The sequence below is a fragment of the Colobus angolensis genome, unplaced genomic scaffold (genome assembly GCF_000951035.1).
Source record: "Colobus angolensis palliatus isolate OR3802 unplaced genomic scaffold, Cang.pa_1.0 Scaffold324, whole genome shotgun sequence".
In the NCBI taxonomy this organism is placed as follows: domain Eukaryota; kingdom Metazoa; phylum Chordata; class Mammalia; order Primates; family Cercopithecidae; genus Colobus; species Colobus angolensis.
The window spans coordinates 2,492,968-2,509,429 of NW_012116533.1; positions in this window are offsets into that span (position 1 = coordinate 2,492,968).

A 16,462-nucleotide genomic window follows, 5' to 3' on the forward strand; every position below is an offset into this window, starting at 1 on the left:
CACAAGTATACATATGTAACAAACCTGCACGTTATGCACATGTACCCTAGAACTTAAAGTATAATAAAAATAAAAAATAAAATAAAATAAAGAATTATTATACAAAAGAGTGTAATAAACTGTATGATTTAATTATATAAACTTCTAGAAGAAGCAAAATTAATCGATGGTGAAAAAAACTGTGGTTACCTGAGGCGTAGATAAAGGTGGGGACTGAATGAAAAAGGGCATGAGAAACTTTCTGAAGTCATGATAATGTTTTACATCTTGAAAGGGGTTTTGGTTACACATTTGTATCCATTTGCCATAACTCACTGGTGGTTCAATTGAGATTTATGTATCTCATTTTTTGTAAATTTAACTTCAAAAGAAAAAGTACCATAAACAAATTCTGACCTTTAGCTGATGATATGCATGCTGAAGTATTTAGGGAGAAGTGTATTACTGTCTGCAATTTACTTTGACATGTATAAAAGTAATAACATGGATTGATGAATGGACAGCGGGATAGAAAAATTAGGTTTGTGATAATGCAAAGTACAATAAAATGTAAATTGTAGAATCTAAGTGTTGGGTATATGGACGTTCACTGTGAAAGTCTTTCAACTTTTCTGTATGTTTGAAAATCTTGGTTAAAAACTGTTGGAGAAAATATTGATGGTTGTGGTGATTCGTCCAGAAGTACCCATGATCTCCCCATATCTCTTTCTGTGTCTGACTCCTCCATGCTCACTCATATTTAGTATCTGAACTTCCCCCTCCTGTTTTGTTTTCCATGTTATATCCTACCCTCCATATACACCCATGACTTCCATCCCCGTCACTAAGTTATTTTCACACTGTCCTCTGATAAGGGATGTAGTCAGCTTGTCTACTGGACCTCTTCAAGGGACCTGCTCCATCTGATGAAATCTTCCATTTCAAGTTCTAAAACCCTTCCCTGGCTCCCACTAAAAAGGATTAGCTTCTAGGCCCATTACTTTCAGAGATATGAGCTCACAGTACAAAGACAATTGCATTGGACACACAAAGGCATCCATCCTGGCTTGTAGAGTTAAAGATGACCTTGTGTGGAGTTTTTGTGCTACCTTATATCCAGACTAATATGAGAACTTCAGTTTATTGCAAAGAGAATTTGTATAGATATTGGGGCCCAGGCAGTGTTATGAACACTTTCCCAGACAAGTCATGATATGCTTATTTAGGAACCAAGATTAAGTCCAATGGCCTTAGATGAAGTCTAACAGGCTTGATCACTTGTTCTTATCCTAACCATGCCACCAAGTGATGGTTGTGAGCTATGCTCAAAAGGAAATAGCTCTCCACAATGGCAATATATCTAGTCCAATGGTTCTCATTCCTGGCCACACATTAAAATTACCCAGGCACTAATTTTTTAAAGGCTTCCCAATGATTCTAGTGTGATGTCAAAGAAGGAAGATAATTCAGTCAGGATGCACTGGTATAGCCATACAAGTTGTGAAAATATTGAGAGATATTTTCAAGTGAATTGGTAAATGCCCTGAGACCCAAGTGCCCTGGAAACCTCATCTCCAGCTCAGAACCCCTAGACTTTCTCATAATCAGTAACTAAAGAGTTAATGCCTGGCCCTGAAGCAGTCCTCCAGCACAATGCTTCAGCATTTAGCCAGATTCCATTCTAATTAATCAGTAGCCAGTACTATACACATTATCAAATATTTTGAATACCCCTCCTGCAACCAGTGTTGAGAACCACTGATCTAGTCCATTTAGACAAGTGTCTGAGCATTTTACCTGTTCCATACCAAATAGCTAGTTTGACTACATTTCTACTTCTGTCCAAGCACATAAATAGGTTTGATACCTTAAGAAAGTCATTTCCGGGCTCTGAATCCCATTTGAACAATGACAGGATTGAATTAGGTCCTCTTTAAGGATGCTTCCAACTCTGAAGTGCATGGTACTGTGATTCTATGAATCATGAATTCTGCAAAGCTAAAAAAGGCTCCAAGAGAAGTGAGAGCAAAATGGATTCAGACTCCTCTACACTAACGCAAGCTAGCTAATGAAAACCCACAGTGCATGTTAATTGTATACTGAACTTCTTAGAAGACATCATTCTTTCCTGAAGCTCCCCTCTCCCCTGCCTCACCAAGTTATAGGCTTGGAACTTGAAACGTGAAAATGAATTATACTTAACTTGGGCCAAAGATGCAAATGTGATTAGAACTAAATTTAGCCTATCCACTTTTAAAGCATGTTCCGGACATTTCCATTTACAACTTCCATTGTAGTGACTTCCACAGAGGAGTGACATACAGGAAAACATAATCCATTTTACTTGTTTTATGTTTATTTGCCATTGATTTCATTGAGTAACCCCTTGTTTGTGGATTATAGAGAAAAGGAAGAATCAGTTGATTTTTTTTGGGCCCTCCAGAAATTTAATCAGCTTCAAGCTGTCCTCTCCCATTCTATGCCTCTCTTGGCCAAGTGTTTCCTTGATTTTAGTCTCATAACAATCTTCATTTCTATGGCTCTTCAAGCACAGCTTGCTTTATCTGGATCTCTTAACTTTTCACTTGCTCTTTTTCAGGTGGAACTTGAAAACTTGGAACTGTGTTTACAAGAGCCCACAGTGAGATGGTTAGCTGGCAATTATGAGTTCATGCAGTCATTAGTGAACAGTCTGAATTAGCCAGATCACTTGTCTATACTGACAAATAAACAACATAGTTTCCAAATCATTTCATTTTGTGTAGCTGAGGTATACTTTATCATATATGCTAACAACTCAGAAATATACATCTATAGCACTGGTCTGTCTTGTTGCCTCATGGCCTACACTGTTGTCTCTCAAAGTAGCAAGCTCAATTCAAATTGCACTGTGAAACCTCGAAGAAAAACTCAGAGCCCATACCTTCATCTCCATCCCAATTGCCCTATGCCAATACACTAAATACTCCCCTGTGCCTCAGTACTGATTCCTCCCCATATCCCCAAACTAGATGTCAATAAACAAATATGAGATGACAAGATAACAGTACAAGGAAAGATATGATTTATTACACAGTCGGAGTAGGGAGGACAGAATTGGAATGGAAGGAAGGGCTTGGTTCCACTTAATCAACCAAAAGCCTGGTTGGTCAGGGCTACTCCACGGCAAACATTCGAGAAGCTGGCCAGATTGTTCTTTGATCCCTTTCCCTTTGTGTTATCCTGGGAGTCCACCATTTTCCCCATATGAAACTCCCTTCCTCACACCATGTATCAGAAATTTTACTAGCGTGCTTTGTGCAAAGACCACCAGGGGCCAACTCACTTAAAATACTATTAAAATGTAGATTCTTGAGTCTTAGCAAGACCAATTGATATAAAACAAAGCTGAAGAACTATTGCCTTTTATTTGTTTTGCTCAATAAGCAAATGGAGCAATTGCCTTTTACTTTAGAGGGCTGCTTAGAGAGCATTTCCATTTATATAGTCCATCATCATTTTCAACTGAATGTATCTAAACTTACTCTTCTTCCACTCTAAATTTATTCCCTGCATCAACTCTTCCAGGTACATCAGTGGTACCGCCATACTCCCAGGATCCCAGAATCAAACCTCAAAGTCAACAGCAACAAACTAGGATGAATCCATTGTTTGTTTCTATTTTTGTTGTTATTTGTGATTGATGTTTTTTTCCATGCATGTGTTGAGGGGTGGGGAGGTCATAGTAGATGAAAGCTTGTTATCATTGCATAGACACTGTCACAGCATAATTTTTTATACCACAGTCTCCAAGCCCTTATCAGGCATGTGCTCTTCAGAGAAAACTTGGAGTCTCTGGAGATTCTGTAACAACCTCCAAACATCTTGTAAGGCACTAATTAGAGTAGGGCAGGGTCTCAACTACTCTTCCTCTGGGTCAGTTTCACTCAGATCCATGAAATTGCTCCTCCCATGTGGAGTTCCAGAGGCCACTCGTTATCTAGCTGAAGTCTCTCTTTGTTGATGTTAAAGTGAGAAGCCTTCCACTTCATTATCTAGCAAGTGCCCTTCATTACTACTAATCAAAAGTTTCCATTTATGGAGCACTTACTATGTACCAGGCACTATTTATTCTAAAGACTTTACAAGGTTACATAGGCAGGCAGTACAGTGTTGGGATTCAGAGCCAGTCAGTGTGGTTGCAGAGTCCAGGTTCATAACCATCACATTATGAACTGCTAACTGTTGACGGCCTACAGGATCCAGGGTGTGCATGAAGCTGAAAGCTATCTGCCCCCAAAGAATCATCAAAACCTCCTCTTTCTGTTACTTCTGCCAAAATGGTGCAAGTCTGCTACTAGGGAGTTGGCAAAGCCCTTAAAAGGGCTCCTGCTGCTACATACATATGTAGTAAAAGAATAAAGAAACCCACGGAATAGCAATTTCCTAATTTAGGATGGAAGTAATCTCTGGAATAAAAGGAGGGGTTGTGATCAGAGAGGCACACGGGGGCTCCAACTACATTGGTAATAATCAATTTTCTTAGTCTGGTTGATGATGAAACAAAAAGATATACATACCTTTTGTATGTTTTTAATATTTCATAATAAACTATTTCAAAGGGCTCCTAGTGATCTCTCTTTCTCCTCTAATATAGCAAGTATTGAGCTTGCTATACTAGGGCCTGAAAAGTCTAGAAGTAAGGATGCAGGATTCTTGCTCCTCTCTTGTCTCACAAGAAACAATCCTTAGATTTACAACTTTCACTTCCTCTTACCCATTCTAAGCCTATTTCAAGACCTGGCAATAAGAGGTTGCTTAATATAATGTATACTCATATCCTATAATCCTAGAACTCCAGATCAAATAAAGGATGATGAAAAAGATAAATGAGGAGGGGCCTGTGGAGAACTCAAGAGGTAGAGGGGAAACAGTAAGGTAGAGAAAAAAGAAGAGATCAGAAGAAAGGAAAAAGATAGGAGGAAGAAAATAAGATGCAGGGAAGAGTAGAGAGAAATGAAATGAAGAAGAGCACAAATAAGAGGGAAAGGAGGGCACATAGCAGAGGGAGCTCCTGCTATGGTTTGAACTTCCCCTCTAAAACTCATGTTAAAATTTAATTGCCATTATGACAGTATTAGGAGTTGGGACCATTATGACAGTGTTAGGAGTTGGGTGATTAGATCATGAGGGCAGAGCCCTCATGAATGGATTAGTGCTATTATCACAGGAGTGGGTTCATTATCATGAGAGTGGGTGATTTATTGCATGAGGAGACTCTTGATAAAAAGATTAGGTTTTATTTCCTCTTTGTTTCATATGTTTGCTTGCTTTTCTACCATGTTATGCCATAGCACAAAGGCTCTCACCAGATGCTGGTGTCGTGCACTTGGATTTCCCAGCCTCCATTACCATGAGCCAAATAAATTTCTGTTCATTCTAAGTTACTCAGTCCATGGTAGCTGACTGTGCTGCTATTCTGTTATAGCAGCAGAAAACAAACTAAGACAGCCCACACCCAGGAATCCTTGGAAGACCCTAGCAAGGCTGGTTGCCAGGTAGAGGTTAGGTGGGATATCAAAAAACCACCTCATATAGGGAGAGCTCTCTTTTTGAAAGATGGAGCTCTTCTCTCAGGAAGTAATTGCTTTTCCTCACAGGACACAAGGTGGCAGCAGCTGCCTGGTAGTACCCTCTGGGCAGTCTCTGGGGCCCCAACAGCAGGCTGCCTAGTGGATTAGAGAGCTTTTGAGGCTGGATTAGTGTTGCAAGGAATGGATGAGCCACAGTGTGGCTCTTTCCTGGGATCAGATAGGAACTTGTGTAATAGAGCAGTAGCCATCTACCCTGTTTGGATTCACAGACAGGAGTTCAATTTTGCATCAAAATATCCACATTCAGAAAAGACTGATCCAGTCAGTCTCAGTCCCCTGGACCCCTTTTTTCTGGGAGTACCAGGCAAAACTTGCAGAGAAGACTATCTGATACAAGACTCTAGTTCTTCCTCTTCCTGAGCTGCACATTATCCCCCAAGGGGCCTTTTCCTGGTCACTCACTGGTCTTCATGGTTAGAAAAGATTTCAAAGATAATTTCTGTATAAAACTCCACTATTAAACTTAATTTCCGATGTTCCTCCAAAATGATAGCTTTTTAAGTATCCCCTGGGACTTGTCAGAAAGCCAGATACAAAGAGGCCATTTCTAGGTATTAAGACTTTCTGTATATATATTTTTTTAAATACCAAATATGTTACTCATATTGTGTTATATTTTCATTTTTTATGTGGAACAAAAACATACTTTTAATTTTAAAAAGACAATGCATTGATTTGTTCCTATCTTCTCACAAAGAACTAACGATTAACATATTTTTTGACTGATTCAAATGTTCTGAATTTTTGCAGCTGAATAATGTCACAGGATTTTTGATATATCAGAGACCATTTTGCCAATTAGGGGTTTTAGTGAGGCTGATGACTGTGAGTCACTCATAATCTATAGCCTGATTCTAATTTAAATATTTCACCAGAGATGGCAATGTTCTACAATATAATTGTAGTAGTCACAAGATAATTGCCAGGTTAAAAAAAATCATAGTGCAGGACAGGTAGTGGGTCTGATGATGAGACTGTAAAACAAAAATAAGATCATAAGTCCGCCAACTGAATGAACCACCTCCTCTTGGCCAAGGGAACCTCAGAGAAACCTGAAAAATGGAATTCCTGACTATGATGGGAAGGAAGGTCTGACATAACTCATTATATCCTCTCCCTTTTGGAGGTTAGGCACAATTGACTAGCATTAACATTAAAATAGAGATCATAAAACTGACAAAACAAATTATTTGTGATAATAAGATACCAAATTCAAAGCTGACTATGGCATGGCACCACATGATAGATAGTAGGTCCTGAAGGAATTCAAAATATTTCACCCCAAAATAGATTATTTGATATATTTTAAACAGCCCTGCAAAGCTGTCTTTTGTGGGACAAATTTGCATCTATAGAGAATCTTCATTAATGAAGCCATGCCTTCCCTTTCTAGGCCTTTCCTGGATTGAGATGAGATTAACTAAGCATCTGACACTCTTCCAAAAAGACATATTTACCATCTATTCTCTCTGAAGACTACTGCCTACAAGGCTTCATCTACATGACAGAAGCCTTGGCCTTCATAACCTCCCTTATGTTAACTCAAGCATTTCTTTCTACTAACTTCAAGTCTTTAGACAAAGGTAACTCTTCCAACCAATTGCCAATTAGAAAATATTTAAATCTGCCTATGAACTGTAGCACCCCCAACCCCTGGCTTTGAGATGTTGTACCTTTTTGGACTGAATCAATGTATACCTTACATGTGTTGATTTATGTCTTCACTGTAACCTCTGTCCCCCTAAAATATATAAAATTAATCTGTAACCCGACCCCCTTATGCACATTTTCTCAAGACCTCTTGAAATTGTTTCTGGGGCCATGATGTTCCCTCATGCTGGCTCAGAATAAACCTCTTTAAATATTTTACAGAGTTTGGTTTTTCCATTAATAAGACAGAAGCTTAAAGATATATGACAAATATCTTCTTTTGGTTGTGTCATTGTTTTCTGCATATCTGGAAACTCATCTGGTAATCACGTCAGAAGCTGAAAGTTAAAGCCCTTATTGAATAAGATGCCCAGGTCAAATGATATCCTTCCTTGTCCCCCACCCCCATGCCTTTTGGGGGATTATTTATAAATATTTCTTAATAGTGGGCTCTCACAGGTAAAATATCTCAAAGAAATCTTGATTGGAAGCATTTCAGACCTTAGAAGGGGGTGATGTATTTTGGAAATTTAGTGCCCTTCGAATGGCATCATGATGTGGCTACTTACCCTTAAGATACATCCTAGCTTTTGCTCCAGTGACCCAGAGCTGAATTGGGAATGGCAACATAAGAGGAGGACTGGTCCTTTGAATGATCTTTCTTTTAAATTATGAAATATTTCAAACATACTATTATGTATGTTTGAAAAAAGAAAGGTCATTCTTTCTTTTACATTATTCGTATTCATATCCACCCAGTTTCACAGCTTAAAACAACCATGATTTCATTATGCTCATACATTCCTCAGGTCAGGAATTTAGAAAGTACATAATGAGGACAGCTGTCTTTGTTCTAGTCTGGTGTCTCTACTGGGAAATCTAAAGGCTAGGGGTGAATTGATAGCCAGGGTCTAAAATCATCTGAAGTCTCTTGTTCACTCTTACTTCTGATTCCTGGGCTGGAAGGATTCTCAAAGATTAGAAATGCTAAGTCAATTGTCTACATGTTGCCTCTTCACAATACTGGCTTCCTCACTCTCTAGTGGCTTCAGGGTGGCCAAACTTCTTACATAATGGCTCAGGGCTCCAAGCATAAGTGTTCCCAGCAAGCAAGGAGGAAACAGAAATTGTCTTTTCTGACCTGTCCTCAAAACTGACACAAATGTCCCTCACACAACATTCTATGGGTTACAGGTCAACTTTCCAAGATTCAACAGGAGAGGGAAAATATTGTACCTATCTACAGGAAAAACATCAAAGACATCAGGCATGTTTGAAAAACATGAAACATAAAAATACAGAGAATAATATATAAGCCACAAATTATCCATGACCCAGAATTTATGTATTAACATTCTTGCTAGGTTTGCTTGTGTTTTGAAAGCAAATGAAATGTCATTGTTAAAGAAAGGACTCCAGCCTATTGAGTTGCCTGTTCCAAGCATGGTGCTTATCTAGAAATTCTCCTTTAAGATAGGTAGCATTTTTTGAGCACTTGCTACTTATCAGGCACTGTACTTTTATGTAGGTTCCTGTCAACAATTTTATTACATAGGTACTACAACTACAGAAATGTAAGGGTTCTGTTAAACTCTACAAACATTTATTGAGTACCTACTATATGGAACTTTGTCTTATTCATAGAATTTATAATCTACTAGGAGTCAGGTCATAACAATAAAGATTGTGGAAAGTGCTATGAAAGAAATAATAGACTAATGCTTTAGGGAAGTGAGAAGAGCAGAGAATAGAGTCAATATTTGAACCCAGGCAGCCTAATTCTAAAATCTGCATGTTCAATCATTGCACTATATAGATTCATATCCTCAACCAAATTAGGTTGAGGATTTAAGGTCTAATAAAGTTAGGCCTGTGGCATATGGCATCCCTGACTCTACTAGTCTGCATGTCCTCCCTTTTGCCTTTATTTAAATTACTTTTGCCAGCATTCATTGATTCATACTTGTTTACTTTGCTTCTTGTCTTGTACTTTTCCTGGTAGAACTCTCCTGGCAGTAAGCAATCTTGTTGCACAGAGTGTCTATAAAGCAGACATGTTTAGACTATTTTTAATAAAATAAAGTGCCCCCCACTCCACAATTAACACTGGAGCATATATTTAAATCTGAAAAGTCCCCAAGTCCTGATTCATTTACTCTGTATTATAAAGGCATAAGTCTGTTTTTATCACTCAGTGAAATAATCATCAAATGATTTTCTTGGAAAGTCTAAAAGCTTGGAGTGAAAGTTAAGTGGTTTGGGCCCTTAGGGTATATAATTTGATCTTCCAGGACTATTTGGCTAGGTTATGTTGCCTGAGGAGTTAGAAATAAAAGGTTGATATTTTCACCCATGTTGATCTCAAGCATGTGACACACATGTTTGTGAGATTCTCCATTATGTGCCAGTCTTGGATTGCTCTGTTATTACAATCAGGTTGTGTCTCTCTCTTGGAATTTAATTTTATGCCATTGATATGGCGAGTCTTAATGAAAATGTCAGACTTTATGTCTTTAGAAGTAATGACACAGGAAATGAGTTGGTTGCCCCTATGTGGCAAGCAAATAAATTAGAGCAAAATCCAGTCACGAGACTCTGTCTTTTTTTCCTGGTCTCAATTCCGCACCTGCTCTATGCCTAGTTTCCTGGGGCTTAATGGAAGAAAAAGACTAAGGTCTTGAATTCTCTTTCCAGATTGACCCACCCTATTTGTTTTTTAAAACAGTTTTTTGTTTTTGTTTTTGCTCTTTGAAACAGAATTCATATAGTATGAAATTTATCCTTTTAAAATATGTAATTCAGTGGTTTCGAGTATATTCACAGGGTTGTGCAATCACATGACTAGGTAATTCAAGAGCATTTTCATCACCCTCACCCCAAAATTCCCATACCCAGTCAAACTCCATTCCCACCTACCACCCCTCAGCAACCACTAATCTACCTTCTGTTTCTGTGAATTTGCCTGTTGTGGACATAAATGGTCCTATTTCTGCCTCTTTCCTTTCTCTCCCATCTCCTTCTCTGACTCCCTGCAAAGCCAGGCTCCTGGATTGCTGGGACAGCCCTGTAGGGCTAGCTGAATCTAAAACAGGTTTTCTTTACTCATTTTCTCTGACCTGCTCTCCCATCCTGCCTTTTCTAATTCTCTACCCTCTTTGTCTAAATCTACTCTCAATTATTAATCAATTCTTGGGTATTCACTGAACACTAGGTACAAATAACTAATAATATACACATGGTTCCTGACTTAGGATGGTTCAACCTATGATTTTTCAACTTAATGATAGTGCAAAGGTGACAGTCATTCAGGGTACTCCTCAACTTATGATGGGCTTATTAGTATTTAACACAATTGTAAGTCAAGGAGCATCTGTATAAAATCGAGCACTTAATATAAGTCAAGATGACCTGTCCTGATAACTTTTCTTGCATTAACTCTTAACACAAAACCTGAATGAAATCAGTATTATTATTCCCATTTTACAGATGATTAAACTGAGGCATAGAAAGAATAAGAGATTTATTGTGTACAGTAGCAGAGCTGAGATATGCATAGTTATCCATGTCAGGGAGCAGGAATTGGGGGTGGCATGCAGGATGATAAAACAGAATACATGGTTCCTTACCTCAAGGAGTTGAGAGAAGAAATAAACCAGATGCACATGCAATATTTAAGCAACAATGGAAAACAGTGGTTTTCATGTCTTATGTGCCTCAGAATCATCTGGAGGGTTTTTTTTTTTTTTTTTTTTGCCAGAGTCTCGCTCTGTTGCCAGGTTGGAGCGCAGTAGCATGATCTCGGCTCATCTCACTCTCCACCTCACGGGTTCATGCCATTCTCCTGACTCAGCCTCCTGAGTAGCTGGGGCTACAGGTGCACGCCACCACGCCCAGGTAATTTTTGTATTTTTAGTAGGGACGGGGTTTCACCATGTTGGCCAGGATGCTCTCGATCTCTTGACCTCGTGATCCACCAGTCTCTGCCTCCCAAAGTGCTGTGATTACAGGCGTGGGCCACCGTGCCTGACCCTGGATGCTTTTTAAAGCATGCACTGTCAGACCCTACCTCCAGGGTTTCTGATTCGGTAGGTACTGGGTAGGGCTGAAAGAACTGCGTATTCAGCTGGCTCTGATGCTGCCAGTCCAGAAATTTCAACATGAGAACCATTGTCTTAGAGTATAACTGTCTTTAGAGAGCATCTGGAAATGCAGCAGCAAGAAGTACAATTATGCACATTTAGAGAAAGAATGAGGTTTGGTGTGATTTCTGTGGGCAGCATGAGTTTGTTACTTAAGGGAGTTGGGGAAGGAAAGACAGTCATCACACCAATAGGATTAGGTCTGTTCTTGCTTAAGACTCTCCTGTCCTTCCCGCCTCTTGCTCTTTACATGTCAAGCCCAAGCTGAGAGCAGGGCATCTGAGACCCTTCGCAGTATGGCTCCTATGTACTGTTCCAGCCTCCCAATCCTGACCTCTCGGTTATCTCCACTTTACAGTCCAGTGATTCCAAGTTCGGTGTGTTTCCAGTTTTTCATGCTGGTTCATGCCCACTTGCTACTGTTTCCTCTGCCTAAAATGTCCCCACTCAAGTCCTCCTGGTGCCCGTGCCAGACTACCTGGATTCAAATCTGGCCTCTGCCAATTACTAGCCATATCCCCTTTGGCGAGTTGGTTAGCTGCTGTGTGCCTCAGTGTCCTAATCTGTAAAATGGGGGTAATAATAGTTCTTTCCTCACAGGGTTGTTGTAAAGATTAAATGAGGTAATACTGATATGGGAGGTGGACTGGGAAGTGCTGGGTAGAGGAGGAAGGGTCCCTGGCTGGGGTTCCACCCCTGGGCCTGTGCCCATGGACCTAGGTGAGGGCAGGCATTTCTGTCTTTATGCTCAAATGTTGCATTTCCCAAGACCACCCTGGCCTGCCATGCCCCCGTCTTGTGCCTATAAAAACCCTAAGACCCTAGTGGGAAGGGCACAAAAGTGACTGGACATTGAGAGGAACACATAAGCAGAAGAAGACACAAGCGACTGGACGTCGAGGGGAGCACACTGGAGGAAGAGCACACTTGCAGGCCATCGACCAGGGGAAATCCACCTTTCCATTCCATCTTCCTTATGACCTCCCCATCCACCTTGCTGAGAGCTACAATCACTAAATAAAAAACCTTGCACTCATCCTCCAAGTCAATTTGTGATCTGATTTTTCCGGTACACTAAGGCAAGAACCCTGGGATACAGAAAGCCCTCTGCCTTTGCGATAAGGCAGAGGGTCTCATTGAGCTGATAAACACAAGCAGCCTACAGAGGGCAAAACTGGCTCACACCTGTAACCCCAGAACTTTGGGAGGCCGAGGCGGGTGGATCACTTGAGGCCAGGAATTCGAGACCAACCTGGCCAACATGGTGAAACCCTCGTCTCTACAAAAAATACAAAAATTCTCCACGCTTGATGGTACACATCTGTAGTCCCAGCTACTCGGGAGGCTGAGGCAGGAGAATAGTTTGAACCCAGGAGGTGGAGGTTGCAGTGAGTGGAGATGGTGCCACTGCACTCCATCCTGGGTGAGACTCGGTCTCAAAAAAAAAAAAAAAAAAAAAAAACAAAGCAAAACGCAACAAGCAAAACACACACACAAAACTGAACGAGCACACGGTAACAAACGCCCACTGGAGCTTCAACTGTAAACATTCACCCCTAGACACTGCCGTGGGGTCAGAGCCCCACAATCTGCCCATCTGCATGCTCCCCCTAGAGGTTTGAGCAGCGGACCACCGAGAAAGTGAGCCACACCCCCATCGCACACCCTGCAGGAGGGATAAGGGAACTTCTCCCGTTTCCATACTTTTTTTGTTTTGGACAGGGTCTCGCTCTGTCGCCCAGGCTGGAGTGCAGTGGTGAGATCACGGGACTCAAGCCTCATGCAACCTTGACCTCCTGGGCTCAAACGATCCTCCCACTTTGGCCTCCCAAAGTGCTGGGATAACAGGCATGAGCCTCTGTGCCCAGCCAAGGTAATACTTATAAAATATTCAGTATAGAATTTAGCACATAGCACATATTCAAAAATGTTGTGTTTTCACTATTGCTAACAGTTTTACTAAATCCAGCCTAGGCACTACCTCCAGAAAGTCTACTTTGTCATTCTCAACCCCATGCCCACTAGTATTATTATTGATTCCCTCTCTCTCCTGTACTTTGTATCTCATACATGCTTCTATTCAATTCCTGGCTCTGTCACTTGTTAGGTGTGTGATTGTGAGCAAGTTATTTAACCTCTCTGAAACTAGGTTGCCCTATCTGTAAAATAAAGATGATAATAGTATAATAATACTCATCTCAGAGTAATTGCTGATATTTAAAAAGGCAACACATGAAGAAGCTCTTATGGTAGTCCCCAGTACTTAGTAATAAAGGTAAATGTCATTTTGAACTACACCATGTGGTTGTGAGAAATAACAGAATCATTTCTTCTCAAGGTAAGGTGATGATGCTCTTATCTCAGCAAATAGTTAGGAGAAGCAGATGGTTTTATATATTGATTCCTGGTTGTATCATTATTATCACATCCCTTGACCTGATTTCTATCTACCTCCACACTTCATAGTGTGTTTTCTCATTATGCCCCACATCTTCTACCTAGTTTTCCAGCACACACCACACTGTTGCATCCCTGAAATATGCTTTCTCACTTTATTCCCTGGCTAATGCCTGTCCACTCTTAAAGATTCTTTTGCCCCAGTTTATGTTTTTACCTACTTTGTCAAAGATATGTAGATATATGGCCTTATTCCTGGGTTCTCTATACTATTCCTTTGATCTGTGTGTCTATTTTTATGCCAGCACCATGCGATTTTGGTTACTAGAGCCTTGCAGTATAATTTGAAGTCGGGTAATGCAATGGACATCCTTTTCAATAAATGGTGCTGGGAAACTTTAATTGCCATATGCAGAAGAAAGAAACTGAATCTCTGTCTCTCACCATACACAAAAACCAACTCAAGATGGATTAAAGACTTGAATTTAAGACCTGAAACTATAAAAATCCTAGAAGAAGACCTAGAAAAAAAGTCTTCTGTACATTGGTATGGGCAAGGAATTCACGACCAAGACCTCAAAACCACAGGCAACAAAAATTAAAAATAAGCAAATAGGACTTTAAACTGTGCACAGCAAAAGAAATAATCAACAGAGTGAACAGACAACCTGTGGAACGGGAGAAAATATTTGCAAACCATGCAACTGACAGGAGAGTAATGTCTAGAATTACAAGGAGCTCATACAACTCAAACCAACAACAGAAAACCAAATGACTCCATTAAAAATGGGAAAGGATATGAGCAGATACTTCTCAAAAGAAGACATACACGTGGCCAACAAGCATATGAAAAAATGGTCATCATCACTAGTCATCAGAGAAATGCAAATCAAAACCACAATGAGATATCATTTTACACCAGTGAGAATGGCTATTATAAAAGGTCAAAAAAAAAAAAAAAAGATGTTGGCAAGGATGTGGATAAAAGGGAATGCTTACATACTGTTGGTGGGAATGTAAATTAGTTCACCCTCTGTGGAAAACAGTACGGAGATTTCTCAAAAAACTAAAAATAGAACTACCATATAACCCAGCAATTCCACCAGTGAATGTATATCCAAAGGAATTGAAATCAGTATACAGCAGATATATCTGCACTCCTATGCTTATTGCAGCAGTATTTACCAAGCTTTGGAATCAACCTAAATTTCCATAAATGGATGATTGGATAAAGAAAATGTGGCATATATACACAATGGAATAGTGTTCATCCATAAAAAATAATGAAATCATGTCTTTTGCCACAATATGGATGGAACAGGTGGCCATTATCTTAAGTAAAACAACTCAGAAATAGAAAGTCAAATATCACGTGTTCTCACTTCTAAGTGGGAACCAAATAATGGGTGCACATGAACACAGAGTGTGGAATGATAGACATTTGAAACTCAAGAAAGGTGGGATGGTGGGAGGGGGTGGGGTATGAGAAAATAATGAGTAAAACATACATTATTATCATTATTATCTTTATAGTATATCCATTTAGAGTGATACACTAAAAGCCCAGACCTCACCACTATTTAACATATCGATGTAATAAAACTGCCCTTGTGTCCCTTAAATTTATAGAAATAAAATAAATTTTAAAAAGGATTCAACTTTTAGTGTCACCAGCTGTAGGTCCCTGAATCTCCAAACTGAGATGGGTGCCCCATCCTATGCTTACCCTATCACAGTGCTATGATATTGTTATAGAACTTTTTGTTTGTGCATCAGTCTCTCCAACTAGATCGCGCCTTTCTTAAGAGAGTCAGGCCCTTTCAACTTCATCTCTGTATCCCCAGCACCTAGCTCACTGTTTTCAGCACAACATAGATTCAATGAGTATTTGAACTAAACTGAAGCGACCCAGCTGTACTGGAACAGGTTTAAGGTTATTTTTTAAATGTCAACAAGTTGCCACAGACAAGCTACCTTTCCTGAAATCTCAGTGTGGAAAACATCTGGACATTTTTCTGGTGGCAGGAAAGATGGTTAGTTCGACCTATAACTCATGAAAAAAAGGGGCGTTAAACAAAGCTGGCCTACTACTCTATTAAAAGTTTGGGCAACACTGCCATCTAGTGATGGAATTTAGATATGCTTGAGAATGAGATCTGTAGTTCATGGAAGCCTGGAGAAAACCACTGAGGTTTCGTTTACACAGAGAAAGAGGAATGGCTAGTTTCCCTGAATAAGGCATGTAGGTATGTGATGTACATTTCACTCGATAGATCGTGTTAATTAAGGGAAATAAAGGTCTAAGTATATCATTTGTTAGCCACCAAGTCCTATTAATGTGGCTAGTTGCTGATGGGGTGGGAATTGTACAGGACAGTCCAGATGGTACCTATTTGTTCCCATTGTAACATTCAGCGTTAGATTATGTACCTTATTTTTTCAAATGAAAAATGTGGCTGGCACAGATCTGCTTTCAGGCATTATACAATCTTATTGGACACAAGAAGCAATTAAGAAATAAGACACCATTACATTTGACTCAGGTCATTGATTGTCTGTGTGTGTGTTAAACATATCCAAATGTATGCATGAATGTTTTCAGTCATTCAGGTGGTGGGGGTGTCTATGCTTCTGTAGGTATCCTCAAATAATTTTGGAATACAC